Source organism: Heterodontus francisci, chromosome 29, assembly GCF_036365525.1.
Source record: "Heterodontus francisci isolate sHetFra1 chromosome 29, sHetFra1.hap1, whole genome shotgun sequence".
In the NCBI taxonomy this organism is placed as follows: domain Eukaryota; kingdom Metazoa; phylum Chordata; class Chondrichthyes; order Heterodontiformes; family Heterodontidae; genus Heterodontus; species Heterodontus francisci.
Genome location: NC_090399.1, coordinates 40383729 through 40407790, shown reverse-complemented (window position 1 = coordinate 40407790; position 24062 = coordinate 40383729). Strand labels below are relative to the sequence as shown.

General features: G+C 42.5%; 1 long non-coding RNA gene across 2 annotated transcripts in view; it reads right to left on the bottom strand.

Annotated features, from left to right (window-relative positions):
• Positions 1–13420: 13420 nt before the first annotated feature.
• LOC137346249 (uncharacterized) overlaps positions 13421–24062 on the bottom strand; it is a 381277-nt gene continuing 370635 nt past the window's right edge. The window contains exons 2-3 of one of the 2 annotated variants that reach the window (XR_010968687.1): positions 17657–20082; positions 13421–16052 (exon numbers count right to left, since the gene is read on the bottom strand). This is a non-coding gene — a long non-coding RNA (uncharacterized lncRNA). Of the gene's footprint in view, positions 20083–24062 lie in introns of both variants that reach the window. The other variant, XR_010968686.1, reaches the window with a different exon arrangement.

Sequence of the window (24062 nt, the reverse complement as noted above, 5' to 3'; positions counted from 1 at the left end):
TCAGCCCTTATAAGGAATTTAGAGAAGATGGCTAGCTCAGTCCCAAGGTGCCTTGCAAACATTTCATTGCTAGCTAGAATTATGTTATTGGTTATTCGTATAATATTTATTGCAGGTGCCTCTGCCCTGGGAATACACTTCAACAATCCCCCCTTTCAGTAGGAGACTAGCCCTAGTCCCCTTAACCTACACTACTCGTTGCCCTTTTTTTTAAACCGCCCGGTATTCCCTGCCTCAGACGTGCAGGCCAGTCACATGATTTCAGGAATTCTGGTCGTTCTAGATCAAATTGAGGTGATCCAAATGACTCTGTCCCCCAGACAGGCAAATCAGCTCTCTTGCTTTCACACTGGTTTTCATCCTCTTTCGTCGTACATATTGCCTGCATGATCGGCAGGCCAGTATGCTCCATGTTATGGCCAGGATCAACTGCATCCCTACCAGTACGTGTGATACTATACGAATCCAGGAGTGGATGTTCACATTCATCCCCCAATCCCAAATCTTCTTCCACCAACTCTGGATCTGCAATTCTACATCAGTATCTTTCTCCAGATTTTTGATTTTTGTCTGCAGTTGGTGGTAACGCTTAACGACTTGACCCACCCTGGGCCTTAATTCCCTTAATACTTTGGCTAAGTGTGGGATGGGAGCCTGTTCTGGCTCCTCATAATCCTGTAGGTGACCATGAAATTGATTGGTGTTCGGTAGCTCTGCCCTGAACCTGAATGATTCGAGCTTATCCTATAGTGACGGGTCGTAAAGGCGTAAAGCAAAGGTTTGGATGTGGGATAGGACATTGTAGCTCATTGTAATGGTAGGAACTTTCTGTGGTGGAGACGCAATATTTTCCTTCACCTCCGTAACCTGTCTTGGTGAAATGTATGGGGGCAGGCACGATTTCCATGACACAACCATCAGTTCGATTAAACCCACATTCATCCAATTTTCCCTGCCCCACCGGGTGAGTCCCCCCTTTGCCGACATCCCGTGAGGGAAGTTCCATATAGTGTATTGTTTCTGAGTATGTAAGAGGTTTCAGTTAAATAGTAATGGAGGCTTCAATTAAACAGTAGCGGAGGGAGGTGTTCCCCTGTACGACACCAATATTTTCCAGTTGGTAGTAGGGAAATGGCCTTGAGTCCCGTGTGACTATAGGGATCATCAGGACTATTGCCACTCCTGTAGCTTTGCACATTTCACAATCTGGGATCACTGGGTATACTCTGGTGAGTCCTTTCGGAGTACAATTGTCCAGTATCCCTTTTCTCTCGGCTAGCTGAGCCAGATGTGGGCTGTCTATCCAATCGGGCACCTCTCCCCTTTGGATCTGATCGAGGTTGTGTCGTATCTGTCCCACCATCCACAAGCCATAAGCATGACCGAGTTGTCCCTGCCTTAGCTTTCCGGCATCTTCCTTTTCTCTATTGATGAGGTGATTGATGGTTTTGGCATGGGCTCTTAATATCGTAATTCCATCTAATTGTATTCCCATGCACTCCTCTCCCAGACTGGCCTTTAAGTCATTTCAGCTTTTCATTTCGACCTTGTATGTCCAGTGAGTTTACTACGGAGGTACTGGTATTGAATCCGGTAGCAACATTGTTAACTATTCCCCTTTTTGTTCTATAAAGCTGATCCTGGCCTCAAAATCTAGTGGCACCCATGGCATCAGCAGCCTGCTGCATGACAGCCTTACTTAATACACTATACATATTTCTCACCTGTTCTGTACAATACTCCGGCATCCGGATACCTGAGACATCGATCAACACAGGCACAATTTCATGTTTTACATTATCATACAATACTTCCCCTGGGCTCGATGTACCCACACACATCCATGTTCCTTTCAACTTTCCTTATCATCTGCTGCCCAATGGGAGGGGCGCAAACAATTCCAAAGACACAGCTCTCAGTTACCCCTCCCCCTTGCTGTCTGGTCACGCAGTTAGCACGGTCATTTGTGGAACACCATACACATGCTGCATCTTTGCCCAGATTCACTATATTCGCTATATTCACTATATATACCCGCATTCGAGTAGGTTTGGTCCCTGTTTTGATCTTTATTCGCTGGTATACACTTCCCATCCAACATGTTGTCCAATGCCCCATAATTCATATAGTCCATATTAATACTCCTTTCATTAATCCGTGTGCATCCATTACCGGGTCTTTGTTCTTCCTCTCCGGATATTAGCATCAGGCCCCCAGCCACTGCAGTCCAGTTCTTTCCCATTCGCCACTAGTGGTTATATCTGTAATTTAAATACACTGCCCTGGTTGTCACCAGGTGTTAGTACTTGTCCATGTTGTGAGTATCCGCTGATGAGGGATACATGTCTACCTGTGGGGACCAAACACGTCCTGGGGAATCCAGGAATTGATTTATATTCTTATCATCTTTCAAAATTATCTATATGGTCCCGTCGTGCTCAGGCTTCGTTCCCCACAATCCTTGCCCCGTTAGTAGCCCATCTAATAATAATCCAAATGCCTATCAACACTACCATTATTCCCAGCCCCCCGAGTAGTCCATTCTCAAGTGTATTCTTCCATTCCCGGTATCTCTTTGCGTACCAGGTGGTGTTTATTTCGGAGTCTACCATTTGCTGTTGTCTTTATATACCTTCAGTTGGGACCAATGTTTCCATTGGCCCTTCTCTTTACCATTACTTTGTCTCCCACAACAGGCACCTTTGTCTGTTCCTCTTTCATGTCTGTTTCTATAGAACCTCCTGCCTCAGCTGATGCAGTTGTCTGCACAACTCCTTCAAACATCTTTTAACCCTTTCTCTTGCGTGTCCTATTTCCTCACTACCTGCTATGACATCCCCTGGCAACCTCATTGCCCTTCCTGTCATTATTAAGGTGTTTCATTTATCCTGATTATTATAAAGTAATTTTCTCTATGTGGGTTGTCTCACCGCACTGACTGCGTTAACCATTTCATGCCGTGCTGTTTCTCAAGTCAGTAAATATCTTTGAGACCCGTTCGTTTGCATTTCACCATGCATTATGCATGTCAGTTGCTCTGTCTGCAACAAATCACATCTGCACACTTACACTGGTATCCCAATGTCATGCCACATATTATCAACTCTCAGGTGATCTTATCAAAAGATCAAAAATGGCCAGACTTTCAAATGTAGCTCTCTTAAAAACTCATATCTCCAAGAGAAAACTATCAATTTCCAGTCTTATCTACACTTTCCTGACTTTCACTGGAAAATTCTAGACTTCTTGGAAATTTCACACTGTATTAATTTAGCTGTTTGAATTCTAATTTCACCATTTGTTTATTCCCAGAAATACTTTATTAGCTCTTGCATCAGCCAGATCTAATTGTCAATTTCCATTAATTATAATTCTATTTCATTTTGAGCCCTGGAGAACCTTTACAATCAATATTCATATTTCCTTAAAACAGAAATCAAACATTTCCATTTGATTCCAGGCATTACTATATATTTGGTTTTTTTTACCTTAGATGACATTTTAATTCCTGAAAAATATTGCCAAATTAAACTGGATTTTCGACATCTCAGATTATTCCAAATTCAAATAACAGTAAATTTCCCTTTGAATGCTTTAAATAACCACTCATATCAATTTAACTTTGTTTATCGATTCCAATTTCTTTTGCCCAAACTTGGTGATATTGCAGTTTTTTTTACATTAAAGACAGAAGTGCTTGCAATTATTTCTCCTTCTCCTTCTCATTGATAAAGATAGCTGCAGCAAGATTAATTTCTTTGCTTGTCTCCAAGGGGGCGGAGCAAAGCATTCTCAGTTGTGTCGCTTTACGTAACCTTTTTTCCTTATCGAAAAGAAACTAAACTTCATTGTAAACATTTTTTTGTGGTATCCTTAGGATCTTAAAACAACAAAATCTTTAGTAACATTATCAACTTCAAAGGAAACCATCTCCATCAGGAAAGACAGCATTTTAGATTAAACTCCAATTGTTTCCAAACTTTTAGCCTCTTTTGTAAGAGATTTCTAGTCCAAGGATTTTATATGGCCAAGATTATTCCAAATTCCGGTTCACGTCAATGAACATTTCAAAGTTTTCCTCAACTTAACAGGTTAGTTAACCTTAACAGTATTAATTTAATTCAGACTTATTAACTCATAATACTTATTAACTACATTCCGAACAGAATAGCACGTGCTTTTTTTTTTGAAAGATAGGTAAGTTATGTCATTTTTCTTCTTTCTTCAGGCGCCTTTTCAAATGACTGTAATAAAACCAAAAACTAAAGAAAAAGTTATTTAACATTCTTACAACAAAAGACTTAGCAACAGCTCCAAAAACAAACTTTAATCTTTCCTATATCTCCTTTGTTTATCCTTCTCTCCCTTAAAACAATATCCAATTTTTTGATATTTCCTACTTAAAAACAGTCAGTGAAACATGTCTTCAAGGTTAGACTGCAAAATAAAGCAATCACAGAGTTTCCAATTAAAGCAGTGTTTTAAACTTCAAATTGGATTTCTGCCAGACATCTTCAGACCTTCAAGGCTGAAGTTTATCTCTTGGAAAATTGTTCATTGCCTTTTCACAGTTGCAAAACCAACTTTAAAAAATAGAACTTTAACTTAAAATATAATTCAATTTTACATCCCATTCCTGGAGGCACAAACTTAAATTGAAATGATCACACTCAACAATCACATTTCACACTCATTCAATTCCAAACAACTTAATCGACTCATGCTTTCGACATTAAAGCCAGACAACAAGGAGTTAACGACAGTCAATTCTACAGAACACAAGTTGTACATCCCAGGGATATTCAATTCATGTTTGGATGCTTCCAAATTTCACACATGCGAATCAAAGTACAGTAACTTGTTTTTACTCTAAAACATAGTTTTTTATGTCACTCTGCCATAAACATAGTGAATGATTTTCTTCTTTTTGTCACCACTCCCTTTGTTTTGCGGCAGGGTCGTGGGGATTTCAATTAGATTTAATCATCTTATCGATAAGTTTCTTGTTCTTAACTGCCAAATAACACGTAAGGGAACCCTCTGGTCCCTGCTCGAGCTCTATCTTTTCACTGGCCATGCTTGGGTAGGATTAGAACCATTAGAAATCTACTCTCAGAGGTCCTTTTTCAATCTAGCGCAACTTGTAGTCGACCATCTCCTGGCTAACTGTCGGGTCACAAGTCTGTCAGTATTTCACACAACAAGCTTATGGTATATTCCAAGCCCTCCTCGATAGTCCTCTATGTACCTTAACGAACTACCTACCACCGTTTGACTATTGGTCAGATCCTGTTCACAGGTTTGAAATTCGTTGGTCGCTGAACACCAGCCAGTCCCGGGACAGGTTTTGAGTACTTATTATGAGTAAATATACTCACCCGGTACCTCTGATGGTATCAACAACCGTCGATTGTTGCTCGTCCCAAATTCAGAATCAGGCTCCGGCCAACTCTCCCTTGGCCCCTTAGTTCTCTTCACCCACTTGATCCTGGCCATCACGTGGGACTAATTCCTCTTAATTCAGGCTCAGGTTGGGTGATTGGGATATCGGGGTTACAGAAGAGCTGATTTAAACCTGATCCTGCCGACTATGCCAATTGTTAGCGGGAATGAATCTAGAAGAATCACTCGACACTCAGGTCTGCTCCAATGTCAAACAGTTTATTTAAGTTGCGCCAGCGGGGAGCAGGTCACTGGTCTGTCCAGATGCCTCTCCACCGAACAAAGAAAAATCATCAATACTTATACATTTTCAAACAGTTACTCAGCCCATCCTGGCTGGACATGATCCAATCATAATGATTACAGATTATATACATTGATTATTAAAGACCAATGGAAGCGGTTACCAGGTGTGGAAGGGGCTGCATGACCAGCCCACGGACAGATTGGGGATTACTCATTATGTTTTCCATTCCTTTCTAATCCCCCATCCTTGGTTCTCATGTACGCACACCACCTTATCTTAACCTTGTTACAGGCTGGTATCTTTGTCAGCATTCCACAAGGACATATGCTTTTCATTGAATAAGTCTTTGTTTGAATTTAGGTTACTCAGCTCCTGTGTGGAATGTGGTCAAGCTGGCTAAGCCCCATGATGCCTTGCAACCTCTTCATTGTTCACTAAGATTATATGTTACTAGTTACTCAAATAACAGTATGATATTTACTGCAGGTGCCCCTGTCCTTGGGAATACCCTTCAACAAAACTGGTGCACAATGTGACAGTTAATTGTTAAATTGTTTACACACTGATGAATGAAATGAGTTAATTATTACAATGGTCAAGCTATTTTTTTTGTCTTCATTCATGGGATGTGGGTGTCGCTGGATAGGTCAGCATTTATTGCCCATCCCTAATTGCCCTTAAGAAGGTGGTGGTGAGTTGCCTTCTTGAAACGCTGCAGTCCATGTGGGGTATGAACACCCACAGTGCTCTTAGGAAGGGAGTTCCAGGATTTTGACCCAGCAACAATGAAGGAACGGCGATATAGCTCCAAGTCAGGATGGTGTGTGGCTTGGAAGGGAACTTGCAGGTGGTGGTGTTCCCATGCATCTGCTGCCCTTGTCTTTCCAATTGGTAGAGGTCGAATGTTTGGAAGGTGGATGGGGTGCCAATCAAGCGGGCTGCTTTGTCCTGAATGCTGTCGAGCTTCTTGAGTGTTATTGGAGCTGCACCCATCCAGGCAAGTGGAGAGTATTCCATCACACTCCTGACTTGTCCCTTGTAGATGGTGGACAGGCTTTGGGGATTCAGGAGGTGTGTTACCTGCCACAGGATTGCTAGCCTCTGACCTGCAGTTGTAGCCACGGTATTTATATGGCTGCGTTTGCAGACAATGCTACCACTAGGTGGTGCTGCAGCGGCACATGCGCAAATGCAGCCTGTGCCACTAAAACGTCACAGTCTGCGACTTCAGGCAGCTGCCAGGACTAAAGATGGTGCTGCTCAAACAATCACATGAAGGCAACCTAACCGAAACACATGACAGCACACAATGGCCGGAGGCAGAGTGCGAACGAGCGGGCCGGGGAAGTGGGGGGGAGCCAAGCGGGCCTGGGAGGGGGAGGAGCGGGCCGTGGAGAGGGGAGCGAGCGAGTGAGTGAGCGGGCGGGTGAGCCAGCGGTCGGGGGTGGGGTGGGGAGAGGGGGCGGGGTTTGGGGTGGGGTGGTGCTGATCGAGTGGGCCGGGGGTGGTGAATGAGAGGGCCGGGGGGAGGGGAAGGAGGAGAGTGCACCAGCCACCAGAAAGATCTTCGGCCATGCTCTCCCCACACCCGCTCTCTCCCCCCTCCCCAGCCCGGGGGAGGGCAGGAGGGTGGTAGGTGGTAATCAGCAGGAGTTTTCCTTGCCCATGTTTGGCCTGATGTCATGAGACTTCATGGACTCCAGAGTCGATGTTGAGGAATCCCAGAGCAACTCCCTCCCTACTATATACCACTGTGCCGCCACCTCTGCTGGGTCTGTCCTGCCAGTGGGACAGGATATACCCGGGGATGGTGATGGCAGTGTCTGGGACATTGTCTGTAATGTATGATTCCGTGAGTATGACTATGTCAGGCTGTTGTTTGACTAGTCTGTGGGACTGCTCTCCCAACTTTGGCACAAGTGCCCAGATGTCAGTAAGATTTGAAGGGTCGACAGGGCTGGGTTTGCCGTTGTCGTTTCTGGTGCCTCGGTCGATGACGGGTAGCCTGGCCAGTTTCATTCTGTAATGGTTAGATACAACTGAGTGGCTTGCTAGGCCATTTAAGAGTCAACTACATTGCTGTGGATCTGGAGTCACATTGTTGTAGGGTATTCCCAAGCGCAGAGGCACCTGCAGTAAATATCATACTGTTTAAATGTTATTTGAGTAAGTAGATTAATATAGTCCTAGTGAATATATTTATACACTCATATACAAGTTGAAAGTATAGTCACATATTGTTACAAAATGGAGTATTTACCCAAGGCATTGTGGGACACGTTAGTTAGCTTGCAGCCTTGAGCATGGTACTGCTTAGCACAGCCAATTAGCCTGACCAAGGAGGCCCCCCCATATCAGTGCATAAGACAGCAGATTTGTCTAACTGCAGACTGCACGAAGCAATCAGGAATGCAAGCTTGATAAAGGTAGAAGGATTCATTGTGAAGACTCAAGGATAGTTGATAAGGGGGTCTGGGAACATCACAAGATGATCAGGGGGCTTGCACGAGATGATCACGTAGCCACATGATGCCTAATGAGTAATCTAATTGGTAATATATGTAATTTATGTAATCAATAACCATTATGATTGGATCATGTCCAGCCAGGATGGGCTGAGTAACTGTATATCTGTTGTGGGTTTTCCTTTGTTTGGAGGAGAGGCATCTGGACAGCCCAGTGACCTGCTCCCCGCTGGCGTAATAAACTGTTTGACATTGGAGCAGACCTGAGTGTCGAGTGATTCTTCCAGATTCATTCCCGCTAACAATTGGCATAGTCGGCAGGATCAGGTGTAAGTCAGCTCTTCTATAACCCCGAAGGGGCCAAGGGGAAGTTGGCTGAAGCCTGATCCCAAACTTGAGAACAGGATTCGGCGGTCGCTTGATGCCATCAGGAATACCGGGTGAGTATCTTTAAAGCTAATCCCTAGGCCGGGTGGTGTTTTGCGACCAACGAATGCCAAGTTTGTGAACAGGATCTGAACAATGGTCAAACAGGGGTAGGTAGTTCGTTAAGAGACGTAGGCACTGTCAAGGAGGGTTTGGAATATATGTATGCGTATATATATCATAAGCTTGTTGTATGAAAATACAGACAGACTTGTGACCCGACAGTAGCTGGGAGACGGTCTACTACAAGTTGCGCTCGGTTAAAAGCGGACCTCTGAGAGTAGATTCTAAAGGTTCTACACAAGTATGGCCAGTGAAAGAAAATAGAGCTCGAGCGGGGACCGGAGGGGTCCATTAGCTGCCAACTGGCAAAGTGACACAAAGGACTATGTTTTAGAGTTAAAACAAGTTACTGTGTCTTTGATTCGAATGTGTGATTGTTGGAAGCGTCCACAAATGAATTGAATGTCTGAGATGTACAGCTTGTGTTCTGTGGAACTTGTGTTCTGTAGAATTGACTGTCGTTAACTCTTTGTTGTCTGGCTTTAATGTTGAAAGCATGAGTCTATTAAGTTGTTTGGAATTGAATGAGTGTGAAAAGTGATTGTTGAGTGTGTTCATTTCGATTTAAGATTGTGCACCCAGGAATGGGATATAAACTTGAATTATATTTTAAGTTAAAGTTTTATTATTTTAAAAGTTGGTTTTGCAACTGTGAAAAGGCAATGAACAATTTTCTAAGAGATAAGCTTCAGCCTTGAAGGTCTGAAGATGTTTGTGCAGAAATCCAATTTGAAGTTTACAACTCCTGCTTTAATTGGAGTTCCAGTTTAAAATCTGTTCTAGTTTTTTGGAGTTTAAATTAAAGACATGTTTTACTGACTGTTTTAAGTAGCAAATGTCAGGAATTGGATATTGGTTTTAAGGGAGAGAAGGATAAGCAAAGGAGATAATGGGAAAGATTAAAGTTTGTGTAAGGAGCTGGTGTTAAGTCTTTTGTTGAAAGAATGTTAAATAACTTTTTCTTTAGTTTTTGGTTTTATTACAGTCATTTGAAAAGGCGCCCGAAGAACAAAAAAAATGATGTAACTTACCTATCTTTTTAAAAAAAAAGCACGTACTATTCTGTTGTGTGTGTAGTTAATAAGTATTATAAGTTAATAAGTCTGAATTAAATTAATACTGTTAAGGTTAATTGACCTGTTTAGTTGAAAACAAAAACTGGAAATGTCATTTGCAACCACAATGAACTTTCAAGTTTAGCATGTCGAGTTTTGGGGGAGTCTTAAGTTCCGGACATAGGACTCACTCATATAACATCGGCAGTTTTGATTTTTAAATATTTATTACAGTAAATTGGAATTTGGAATCATCTTTGTTTTATAAAAAATCCTTGGATTAGAAACCTCTTACAAAAGATGCTAAAAGTTTGGAAACAATTGGAGTTTAATCTAAAATGCTGTCTTTCCTGATGGAGATGGTTTCCTTTGAAGTTGATAATGTTACTAAAGATTTTGTTGTTTGAAAATCCTAAGGATACCAAAAAACATTTAAAATGGAGTTTAGTTCTTTTCCATTAAAAAAAAAGGTTACGTAAAGCGACGCAGCGGAGAATGCTTTCCTCCGCCCATTTGGAGACAAGCAAGAAATTAACCTTGCTCCAACTATCTTTATCAATGAGACAAAGTGCTTGAGAAGGAGAAATAGTTGCAAGCACTTCTGTCTTTACTAAAAAAAAAATGCAATATCACCAAGTCTGGGCACAAGAAATTGGAATCGATAAACAAAATTAAATTGATATGAGTGGTTATTTAAAGCACTCAAAGGGAAATTTACTGTTATTTGAATTTGGAATAATCTGAGATGTCGAAAATCCAGTTTAATTTGGCAAGTTATTTAAGGAATTAAAATGTCATCAAAGGTTAAAAAAAACACAAACAATATACACTAATGTCTGGAATCAAACGGAAATGTTTGATTTCTGTTTTAAGGAATTATGAATATTAATTGTAAAGGTTCTCCAGGGCTCAAAATGAAACAGAATTATAATTAATGGGAATTGGCAATCAGATCTGGCTGATGCAAGCGCTAATAAAGGAATTCTGGGTATAAACAAATCGTGAAATAAACAGCTAATTTCCAAGAATATAAATTAACTCCTGCATTCCCCAGGACATGTTCGGTCCTCACAGGTAGACATGTATCCCTCGTTAGGGGATACTCACAACATGGACAAGTACTAACACCTGGTGACAACCAGGGCAGTGTGTTTATATTACAGATATAACCACTAGTGGCAAATGGGAAAGAACCGGACTGCAGTGGCTGTGGGGCCTGATGCTAATATCCGGAGAGGAAGAACAAAGACCCGGTAATGGATGCACACGGATTAATGAAAGGAGTATTAATATGGACTATATGAACTATGGGGCATTGGACAACATGTTGGATGGGAAGTGTATAACGGTGAGTAAACCTACTTGACTGCATGGCTTACGGTGAATCCGGGCAAAGATGCAGTATGTGTACGGTGTTCCACAGATGACTGTGCTAACTGCGTGACCAGACAGAAAGGGGAAGGGGTAACTGAGAGCTGTGTCTTTAGAATTGTTTGTGCCCCTCCCATTGGGCAACAGATGATAAGGAAAGTTGAAAGGAACATGGATGTGTGTGGGTACATCGAGCCCAGGGGAAGCGTTGTATGATAATGTTAAACATGAGATTGTGCCTGTACTGGTCAATATTTCAGGGATGCAAATGCCAGGATATTGTACGGAACAGGCAAGAAATATGTATAGTGTATTAAGTAAGATTGTAATGCAGCAGGCTGCCGATGCCATGGGTGCCACTAGATTTAGAGGCCAGGATCAGCTTTATAGAACAAAGAGGGGGATAGTTAATGACGTTGCTACCGGATTCAATACCGGTGCCTCCATAGTAAACTCATTAGATATACAAGGTCTGAATGAAAAGATGGAACACCTTAAAGGAGTAATGAAGGGACTCTTGAAGAGAGCAGAGAAAAATCAGGAGGATCAGACCAATCTGGGAGAAGAGGGCACGGAGATACAATTAGACGATAATTACGATATTAGAGGCACTTGCCAGAACCGTCAACCACCTCATAGATAGAGAACGGGAAGATGCCGCAAAGCTAAGGCAGGGACAACTCAGTCACGCTTATGGCTTGTGGATGGTAGGACAGATACGACACAATCTCCAGAATAACCAACGTAAGGGAAAACAACAACTGATAGTGCATGAGAAGAGAGTGCTGATTGGTTGATGTTTTGATATTTTGCAAGCATGGTTGGGTACGGCCTGTAACTTGCCTGTTGCAAACAGCAGAAGGGAGATGTTGTTTGATATGATCAGCCAGTCTTTGGGGCATACAGCCTATATACCTAGCATCACACTGGAATAGAAATTCCTATATCACATTACTCAAGATGTCTTTTTGGCTTGATGGCAGCATCCTGTTAGTGGCGAACACCACAAGTGTTGCTGCAAAGTCTGAGCTTACAAAACTCACCGGACGTCCATGTCTCCGCTTTAAAGACGTCTGCAAATGTGACATGAAGTCCTGTGACATTGATCACAAGTCGTGGGAATCAGTTGCCAGCGATCGCCAGAGCTGGCAGGCAGCCATAAAGGCGGGGCTAAAGTGTGGCGAGTCGAAGAGACTTAGCAGTTGGCAGGAATTAGACAGAACTGCAAGGGGAGAGCCAACTGTGTAACAGCCCTGACAACCAATTTTATCTGCAGCACCTGTGGAAGAGTCTGTCACTTTGAATTGGCCTTTACAGCCACTCCAGGCACTGCTTCACAAACCACTAACCACCTCCAGGTGCTTACCCATTGTCTCTCGAGACAAGGAGGCCAAAGAAGAAGACTAAGAATTACACTGTCGACCAATTTAAGGTTGTCAGTCGGGCTCACAGTGCGGCGCATTTGCGTGTACTGGAAGCTACATATATTAATACCCAGGGCCCTATTCTTTGCAGACAGAAAGAATATGTACAAACATTGTCCCTGTTTCAGCTGAACAAAATAAATGACAGCATTCGCTGGTTCATTCCTCAGGGCAATGCCTTGACCAGTCAAGCTGCCTGGTTTAAATTTTAAACAGAGCTTGGCAGTTGACTGTGAATCACCATAAACTGGTGCATTCACCATGGCAACGCCACTACCAATCAGAGTTTACTTGCCAACCAGTCAGCACTCCCTTCTCATGCAGTATGATTAGTTTAGTTTAGAGATACAGCACTGAAACAGGCCCTTCGGCCCACCAAGTCTGTGCCAACCATCAACCACCCATTTTTACTAATCCTACACTGATCCCATATTCCTACCAAACATCCCCACCTGTCCCTATATTTCCCTACCACCTACCTATACTAGTGACAATTTATAATGGCCAATTTACCTACCAACCTGCAAGTCTTTTGGCTTGTGGGAGGAAACCGGAGCACCCGGAGGAAACCCACGCAGACACAGGGAGAACTTGCAAACTCCACACAGGCAGTACCCGGAATCGAACCCGGGTCCCTGGAGCTGTGAGGCTGCGGTGCTAACCACTGCGCCACTGTGCCGCCCCAGTATAAGTTGTTGTTTTCCCTTCCATTGTTTCTTCTTGCGATTATCCTGATGAGTGCAAGACGAAAAGCATGGACAACATGTCTCTATTTTCATCAATATTTACAGGTGCTGTTCCATTGGGATTGATAACTCATACACAACAGAATAAGGTCACAGTTAATGGTTCAATTGGACATGATAACCAATACATAACTGAATACAGTTACTGTTAATTATTAAATAGTATCTAGCAACAAATGAACAGTGTATAAGGCCACAATTGTTTATTGTGCTTGATAACTAATTCACAGGAAATAAAGTTACAGTTAGTTGAAATATTGGGTTTGGTACAATACGTGTGAGAATAAAATTACAGTTGATTGTTTATTTGAGCTTGATAAACAAGAAACAGGTGAATATGGTTACAGTTAATTGTCAAATTGGCACTGATAACAATTCATAGGAGAATAAGTTTACAATTAATTCTTTAATTTAAGATGATTACCATGGACAAGAGAATTAAGGTGCAGTTAATTGTAAAATTGGATGTGATAACTAGCATTTCGGAGAAAAAGTTATAGTTAATTGTTAAACTGTACTTAAAAACCAATACACAGTTGAGAAAGTCACTGTTGATTGTTTAATTACCAAGAATAATGAATAAGCAATATAATAAAGTTAGAGCTAATTGTTATATTGGTCTTGATAACTATACACAGGGGTATAAGTTTCCAGTTAATTGCAAAATTGATCTGGATAACAATACACGGGGAATAAGGTTACAGTTAAATGCAAGTTTCAGCTTGGTAACTGTGGAATAAAGTTCAAGTTCTTGCTAAATTGGGATTAATAACCAACACACAGGTTAAAGCTGTCAATTGCTAAATTGGACATGATAAACAATATGCAAGGGAATAAAATTTAGGTTAATTGTTCAATTGAACAGAACAGGCTAATCAAATTTGTTAATTCTTAAATTGGTTACAATAATGACTGCATAGTGAAAATAGCCACAGTTGATTGTTAAATTGAACAGGATAAATAATACACAGGTTAAGAACATTGCAGTTAACTAGAAAATTGGTCAGGGTAAGCGTTACATGTGGGAAAAGATAGTTATCTTTGATATGCATAAAATTGCATTTGTTATATTAAATTAGGATAAACAGTATGTAGGGACAGAAAGTTACAGTTAGCTCATTGTTCAGTTGCATAAAAAGAAATCTCTTAATATTGAGTTGATTGATAGATTGTGAATACGAGTGCATGTTGGTAGAAAGCTACAATTAATTGTTGAATTGGTCTGAACAACCAATACTCAGAAAAAAAACAAGTCACTTAATTTCCTCACTGGGCATAATAACCACGATTGAAAGGAATAAATCGGTGTAATTGTTAAATTGGTCTTGTTAACAAAATGCACAGGAATAAGGTTGCAGTTAATAGTTTAATTGGACCTGATAACAACAAATAGAATAACAAATTGAAACTTCATTTTAAAATCTGTCCTAACATGACAAAGTTAGTTCTAATTGTTTTATTGGGCTTGAAAACAGTGCAACAGGGGAATAAAAATACTTTTAATTGTCAAATTAGGCTTGATAAGTGACACACAGTGAAATAAAGTTCCAATTCTTAAATTGGGCTTGGTAACTCAGAAATGGTGGATAAAGTTACTGTTAATCGGTTATATTGTGTTTGATAACCATTCATAGGAGAGTAAGGTTACAAATAATTGTTTAATTGGACATGGCAACCAATGCACAAGGGAATAGATGTAAGTTTACTGTAAAATTGGAGTTTATAATTAGTACACAGGACAAAATGGTACAGTTAATTGTTCCACTGGACTTGATAAAAAGACAGTTAAAGTCAATTGTTAAATTGGGCATGATAACCAATAAACAGGGAAATAATGTAACAATGTTACATTATTGTGCAAGGGAGAAAAGTTGCTATTCATTATTAAATCAGTCCTAATAACAAATGCACAGGGTGTAAGGTTACAATTAATTGCTTATTGTGCTTGATAACTAAAACACAGGAAATAAAGTACCGTTGATTGTTATATTGGGCTTCATACAAGGGAATTGGGAATGAGGTACAGTTTAATTATTTATTTGAGCTCAACAAACAATTCTTCTTTGGCCTCTTTGTCTCGAGAGACAATGGGTAAGTGCCTGGAGGTGGTCATTGGTTTGTGAAGCAGCGCCTGGAGTGGCTATAAAGGCCAATTCTGGAGTGACAGGCTCTTCCACAGGGGCTGCGGATAAAATTGGTTGTCAGGGCTGTTACACAGTTGGCTCTCTCCTTGTGCTTCTGTCTTTTTTCCTTCCAACTGCTAAGTCTCTTCGACTCGCCACACTTTAGCCCCGCCTTTAAGGCTGCCCGCCAGCTCTGGCGATCACTGGCAACTGACTCCCACGTCTTGTGACCAATGTCACAGGACTTCATGTCACATTTGCAGACGTCTTTAAAGCGGAGACATGGACGTCCGGTGGGTCTGATATTAGTGAGGAGCTCGCTGTACAATGTGTCCTTGGGGATCCTGCCATCTTCCATGCGGCTCACATGGCCAAGCCATCTCAAGCGCCGCTGGCTCAGTGGGATGTATATGCTAGGGATGTTGGCTGCCTCGAGGACTTCTGTGTTGGAGATATCGTCCTGCCACCTGATGCCAAGGATTCTGTGGAGGCAGTGAAGATGGAATGAATTGAGACGTCTCTCTTGGCTGACATACGTTGTCCAGGCCTCGTTGCCGTACAGCAAGGTATTGAGGACACAGACTTGATACACTCGGACTTTTGTGTTCTGTGTCAGTGCGCCATTTTCCCACACCCTCTTGGCCAGTCTGGACATAGCAGAGGAAGCCTTTCCCATGCACTTGTCGATTTCTGCATCGAGAGACAACAAACAATACACAGGAGAATATGGTTACATTGAATTGCACAACTGGACATGATATCCAATGCCTAAAGATTAAAGTTACATTTAATTTTTAAATTGTGCCTCATAACTAACTCATCTCAAAAAGTTAGATCTAATTGTATTAGTATTAAACCAAATATAGCACAGGAGAATAAATTTATAGATAATTTCCAATTTGGGATTGATAACTGAGACCCAGTGGAATAAAGATCCAGTTGTTGTTATATTGGGCATGATAACTCATATATGGGGTGTGAAGTTAGTTGTTATATTGCATTTGATAGCAACTTACAGGAAAAAAATGGCTACAATTCATTGTTTAATTGGACATTATGACCTTGATGCAGTTCCTTACCCATAAGACGAAATCATGAGTTTTTTTGGGATGTGTGGTTTCTACAGAAAGTTTGTACCAAATATCAGTACTGTAGATGCTCCACTAACAGATCTACTACAGAAAAGGACAACCAAGATAATGTGGTCAGTGGAGTGCCAAGCATCTTTTGAAAAGCTTCAAGCCATTTTGACTAATGAACCAGTGTTAGCTTCTCCAAATTTCACTAAGTCCTTCAAGGTAGTGATTGATGATAGTGACCTTGGAGTCAGTGCAGTCCTGTTACAAGATGATGAATCAGGCATACAAAAACCAGTGGATACTTTTCAAAAAAACTAACACAGAAAACTTATATTTACCTTGCATTGAGCTTGCTAAAATGCACCTGGGAATAAGGTTACAGTTAATTGTTAAATTGGTCTTCATAACCAATACACAAGGGAATGAAGTTACAGTTAATTGTGAAATTGTACCTGATAACTAACACACAAGGATGTAATGCTGCAGTTAATTGTTAAACCAGACTTGATACCAATATACAGTAGAATAATGTTGTAGTTTGTTATATTGGGCTTGATAATCAATACACAGGGGAATAAAGTTACAGATACTAATTTAATTGGACCTTATAACTAATGCACTTGACAATCAAGTTCAGTAAGTTATTTGATCATAATCAATACATGAGCAAATAAAGTTAATTATTAAACTAGACCTGTTAAATACATAGGGTATAACATACCAATTAATTTTTGCACATGTTAACTTATGCATAGGGCCATAAAGTTTCAGTTAATTGTTAAATTTGACCTGATAAGCAATATGTTGGGAATACTTTTATTTTGATTTGTTAAACTGAAAATAACAAAGACACTGGCTAATGAAATAACTTAATTGTTTAATTGGTTGTGGTTAAGGAGTGCATGAGGTGCATAGCTGTGGTTAATTGTTAAATAGGACATGATAACTAAAACACAGGTTAAGGCCATTAATTATAAAAAAAATCACATACAAGCAAAACACAGTGGAAGAATTTACTGTTATTTAATTTTAAATTGGTAAGTAATATGACCATCACTACCCTCTTCAGCTGCCATCTTGTCAATGTCCAGAAGTGACCTCACCACATAGGCACAGCCAATAAAGTACTTTTTTAGTGTAGTCAATGTTGTAATGTGGGAAACACAACATCCCATTGTGTACAGAAGATCCCACAAACAACAATGTGATACTGACCAGATCACCTGTTTATTTTTAGTGATGCTGATTGAAGGACAAATATTGGCCAGGAGACAATTCTTCCACGAAATAGTGCCATGGGATCTTTTACATCTGCCTGTAGGGGCAGACAGGACCTTGGTTTAATGTCCCATCTGAAGACAGCATCTCCCACCTTGCAGCACGGACCCTCCCACCATGCAGCTCTGACCCTTGCATTGTGCGGCGCTCCCTCAGCCCTGACCCTCCCACCGTGCAGCACTGAACCTCCCACCATGCAGTGCACCCTCGGCACAGACCCTCCCACCGCGCAGTGCATCCTCGGCATAGACCCACCCACCGTGCAGTGCACTCTCGGCACAGACCCACCCACCGTGCAGCGCTCACTCTCCCACCGCGCAGCACTCCCTCGGCGCTGACCCTCCCACCGCTCCCTTGTCAGCCGACATCTTTGTGCTCCAGTCACTGGAATTTCTACAAACCACTACCTTCTGACTCAGCAGTGAGTGGGTTACCCACTGATCCACAGCTGACTCTGTAAAGCCCAGGAGCCTGATGCATTTCTAAGAGCCGTTCTTAACTTGTCCTGACACCTTCACAGATTTGTGTACAGACAGCCTCAGGTCTCTCCATTCCTGCACCCACTTTAAAATGGGGCCATTTTGTTTATATTGCCTTACCTCATCCAAGCATCCAGAGTGATTCACTTCCACATGGAAGTGCCTGAAATGTCCCACCAACCCGATCTGTTGTGGGTTGTCAAAGTCAGGAATCACTGCTTGGGGAGGTGGAGCTGGACAGGGTCTCGAAGGTTACTTGTCAGCTTCCTGCATTCCAGGTCCTAACCTGGAATGATGGGCTGGTACGTTGCACAGACATTGTGATCCGGCTAAAGTCTTCCTTTGTGAAGATAGATGTAAAATGCTCATTTACTCCTCTCTAATACTTCCCTGTGTGGTAACTTGTCAAAGGCCTTGTTAAAGTCCATGTGCACGACATCCTCCCCATTTCCCCATCACTATGTCTGTGAGCTCCTCAGAGAATGCTCGGCACTTTAGCCAAAACCATCTTCCCTTTTGAAATCAGTGCTGGCTTCTTATTTATTATTTCCTTTTGATGTGGATTGCTGGCAATTTCATCCTTAAAAGACACAAAAGGTTTCCCATCTCAGGTACACTGGTTATGGGGAGGTGGTGGCATACTGGTATTGTCACTAGATTAGTAACCCAGAGATTCGGGGTATTGCTTTGGGGACATGGGTTCAAATCCCACAACAACAGAAGGTGGAATTTGAATTCAATTAACAAAAATCTGGAATTAAAAGAGAGAGAGTTCAACGATGGCCATGAAACTATTGTTATAAAAACCCATCTGGTTCACTAATGTCCTTTAGAGAAGGAAATCTGCTGGCATTACCTGGTCTGGCCTACATGTGACTCCAGACCCACAGCAATGTGGTTGACTCTTAAATGCCCTTTGAAATGGCCTAGCAAGCCACTCAGTTCAAGGGCAATTAGGGATGGGCAATAAAAGTTGTCAAGAGTTATACAGCACAGAAAACCTTACCTTAAATCTATGCTCCCTGGTTATTGACCTCTCCGCTAAGGGAGAAAGTCTCTTCTTATCTAATCTATCAATGCCCCTCATAATTTTGTATACCTCAATCATGTCCCCCCTCATCCTTCTCTGTTCTAAGGAAAACAACCTTAGCCTTTTCAGTCTCTCTTCATAGCTGAAATGCTCCAGTCCAGGCAACATCCTGGTGAATCTCCTCTGCACCCTCTCCAGTGCAATCACACCCTTCCTAGAATGTGGTGCCCAGAACTGTACACTAGCATTTTATACAGCTCCATCATAACCTCCCTGCTCTTATATTCTATGCCTTGGCTAATAAAGGCAAGTACCCCATATGCCTTCTGAACCACATTATCTACCTAGCCAGCAACACCCATATCCCAAGAACAAATAAAAAAAAGTTAGTTTTGAACTGAGGACAGACAGAGACAGAAAGTGGGAAATCAGCCTCATTTATTGTGGAAATTGCAAGGAAGACAAAATTACAGGAACAGATCCTGGTTTGCAAAGCACAACCCAACCCACCCCTTCCCCCTGCAAAATTATCTGATCCCGCAGTGATAAGCCAACCCCTCCTGATCTCAGTCTGTGGGACAGACTGGAGGAGCAGACAGCACACTCTAGACACTCAAACACCCCCCACTCCCATGCACCCCCCTCCCACTCTAGACACAAACACCACCTCCCACGCCCACCCACCACCCCCCTGCAGCCACCCCCCCCCCACCCCGAGTCTCAGATTTGGAGCCACCATCAGTCACTTGCTGTCACCGCAATGAAATCACACACTGCCTGATACTCTCATCCACTGCTCCCGCTAATGTCGGGGAACTGAAGTCTCTGGAATACCAGCCGGGACACGGAGGCCGCTGGGGAAAGAGAAATAAATAAATGGTTACAGAGCAAGGAAATTACACCAGACCCAGCACAGCCCCACAAACACCAGCAAAACCCATCAGTCCCCCTTCCCAAACACCACAATACTGATCCTGGGGAAGCAACAACTCGAAACCCCAATGACCAAATTCAGGGAAAACTCCGGCTATTTCGATTCCCTTAAGGAAACTGAACAGCTGACAGGAGTCCATGTCCAGGGTGAGATGTTTCCAGGGGTCTTTAACCCCCTCCCCCAGGATATCTCCAGCCTCCGACAGCTAAGGAGCAGCCATCTCCAGAGGGCCAGTCTCAAAGCTCAGTGTTGAAATTAAGAGACAGAGAGGAGCGGAGCCCGAGGAGCAACAGGACCGGAGGTTTGAAAAAGCATGCCAAAATCTGTGTGGGAGAGAGACAGAGAGGAGCAGAGCCTGAGGAGCAACAGGACCGGAGGTTTGAAAAAGCATGCCAAAATCTGTGTGGGAGAGAGACAGAGAGGAGCAGAGCCCGAGGAGCCGGGGAAAAATCAAAGTGACATCAGAGTGACATCACATTGAACGGTGAGAGCAGAGAAACAGAAAGCAGCTGGGAAGAGTATTCAGTTAAGTTTTTAATTTAATTTAATCAAATCAACATAGAGTAAGACTTGATTGATTTATAAGTATATAAACTAAAGAATAAAGCAGATTAAAAAAAACTAAAGACAAGTTGGAAAATTAAATGACAAATTAAAATCTAATTATATAAAACAGTGATGCAGGAGCAGGTGATGTGTTGTACCTGCATGATATGGGAGCTGGTGGACCCCCATTGTGATTCCTGGTGACCACATCTGTAGCAAATGTTGGCTGTTCGAGGAACTCCGGCTCAGAGTTGATGAGCTGGAGTCTGAGCTTCAGACACTGCAACACATCAGGGAGGGGGAGAGTTACCTGGACGCTGTGTTTCAGGAGACAGTCACACCCCTTAGATTAACTACCTTGAATTTGGCCAGTTGTCAGCGACAGGAGGGTATGACTATGAATGAGACAGGTAAAGGGATCCAGGAGGCAGTGCTCCAGGAACCTCAGCCATTGTCCTTGTCCAACAGGTTCGAGATTCTTGCTCCCCGTGTGGACTAGAGCAGGGACTGTTGGAAGGATGAGCAAACTGACCACAGCACCGTGGTACAGGGAGCCATTCAATTGGGGGGAGAAAAGAAAAATGTAGTCGTAATCAGGGATAGTATAGTTAGAGGAATAGACACTGTTCTCTCTGGCCAGGATCGAGAGTCCCGAAGACTCTGTTGCCTACTTGGTGCCAGGGTTCGGGATATCTCATCTGCGCTGCAGAGGAACTTGGAGTGGGAGGGGAAAGGTCCAGTTGTCGTGGTCCACGTAGGTACCAACAATATAGGTAGAACGAGGATAGAGGTTCTGCTGAGGGAATATGAACAGCTAGGTGTTAAATTAAAACGCAGAACCAAAAAGGTAATAATCTCCGGATTACTACCTGAGCCACGAGCAAATTGGCAAAGGGTCAATAAGATTAAAGAGCTAAATGCGTGGCTCAAAGACTGGTGTGGAAGAAATGGGTTCGAATTTGTAGGACATTGGCACCAGTACTGGGGAAGGAGGGAGCTGTTCTGATGGGACAGGCTCCACCTAAATCATGCTGAAACCAGAGTCCTGGCGAATCATATAACTAGGGCTGTAGATAGGGCTTTAAACTAAATAGTTGGGGGGGGGGGGGGGGGGGGGGAGGGAAAGAGGGTTCAGTTACATGGAAAAACAGGAAGTTAAAGGAGAAGGTAGGAGTGCAGGTTAGTGGTGAGGCTGATTGTTACCAGAAAATATAAGGAAGGGACAGAACGTGTGAACATCATATTGCACCAAGGAATCATACAAGAGTAGGGAAATTTAATAACAGAACAAACTTAAAGGCTTTGTATCTGAATTCACGAAGCATTCGGAATAAAATAAATGAGTTAACAGTGCAAATAGAGACGAATGGGCATGATTAGTGGCGATTACTGAGACATGGTTGCAGGGAAACCAAGCTTGAGAATTGAATATCTAAGGGTGCGCAGTATTTTAGAAGGATAGACAGGAAGGAAAAGGAGAGGGCATAGCTTTGTTAGTGAAAGAAGAGATCAGTGCTGCAGTGAAAAACGATATAGGCACTGGAGATCAAGGTGTAGAATCAGTCTGGGTAGAAATAAGAAATAGCAAGGGAAAGAAGTCACTGGTGGTAGTAATCTATAGGTCCCCAAACAGTAGTTCCGCAGTAGGGCACAGCATAAACCAGGAAAAAATGGGGGCTTTAAGAAAGGTACGGCAATAAACGTGGGGGATTTTAATATGCATATAGACTGGATTAGTCAAATTAGCAAGGGTAGCCTCAAGGGAGAGTCCATTGAATGTATTAGAGATTGTTTTTTGGAGCAATATGTTGTGGAACCAACCAGGGAGCAGGCTATTCTAGATTTGGTATTGTGCAATGAGGTGGGATTAATAAATCACAGAATAATACAGTGCAGAAGAGGCCCTTCAGCCCATCGAGTCTGCACCGATGCATTAAAACACCTGACCTGTCTACCTAATCCCATTTGCCAGCATTTGGCCCATAGCCTTGAATGTTATGACGTGCCAAGTGCTCATCCAGGTACTTTTTAAAGGATGTGAGGCAACCCGCCTCTACCACCCTCACAGCCAGGGCGTTCCAGACCGTCACCACCCTCTGGGTAAAAAAGTTCTTCTTCAAGTCCCCCTTAAACCTCCCGCCCCTCACCTTAAACTTGTGACCCCTCGTAACTGACCCTTCAACTAAGGGGAACAGCTGCTCCCTATCCACCCTGTCCATGCCCCTCATAATCTTGTACACCTCGATCAGGTCACCCCTCAGTCTTCTCTGCTCCAGTGAAAACAACCCAAGCCTATCCAACCTCTCTTCATAGCTTAAATGTTCCATCCCAGGCAACATCCTGGTGAATCGCCTCTGCATCCCCTCCAATGCAAGCACATCCTTCCTATAATGTGGTGACCAGAATTGCACACAGTACTCCAGCTGTGGCCTTACCAAAGTTCTGTACAACTCCAACATGACCTCCCTGCTTTTGTAATCTATGCCTCGATTGATAAAGGCAAGTGTCCCATATGCCTTTTTCACCACCCTATTAACCTGCCCTTCTGCCTTCAGAGATCTATGGACAAACACGCCAAGTTCCCTTTGTTCCTCGGAACTTCCCAGTGTCAGGCCATTCATTAAATACTTCCGTGTCACATTACTCCTTCCAAAGTGTATCACCTCACACTTTTCAGGGTTAAATTCCATCTGCCACTTTTCTGCCATTTGACCATCCCGTCTATATCTTCCTGTAACCTAAGACACTCCACCTCACTATTAACCACTCGGCCAATCTTTGTGTCATCCGCGAACTTACTGATCCTACCCCCCATATAGTCATCTATATCGTTTATATAAATGACAAACAATAGGGGACCCAGCACAGATCCCTGTGGTAAGCCACTGGACAATGGCTTCCAGTCACTAAAACAGCAGTCTGTCATCACTCTCTGTCTCCTACATGATGATCTCATTGTTAAGGATCCTCGAGGGAAAAGTGATCATAGCACGCTAGAATTTCAAATTCAGTTTGAGGGCGAGAAGCTGGACTCCCACACGAGCGTTCTGGAGTTAAACAAAGCTAATTATATAGGCATGAGGACAGATTTGGCCCCAGTTGACTGGGCAGGAAGACTACAAGATAGGACAGTTCATGAGCAGTGGCAGATATTTAAGGAGATATTCAATTCCTCCCAACTAAAATATATTCCAGAGAGGAAGAAAGATTCTAAGAGGGGGAAAAAGCATCTATGGTTCAGCCAGGAAGTTAAGGATATCATAAAGACAAAAACTAAGGCAGACCATATTGCAAAGGCCAGTGACAGGCTGGAAGATTGGGAAACTTTTCAAGATCAACAAAAGGTTACTAAAA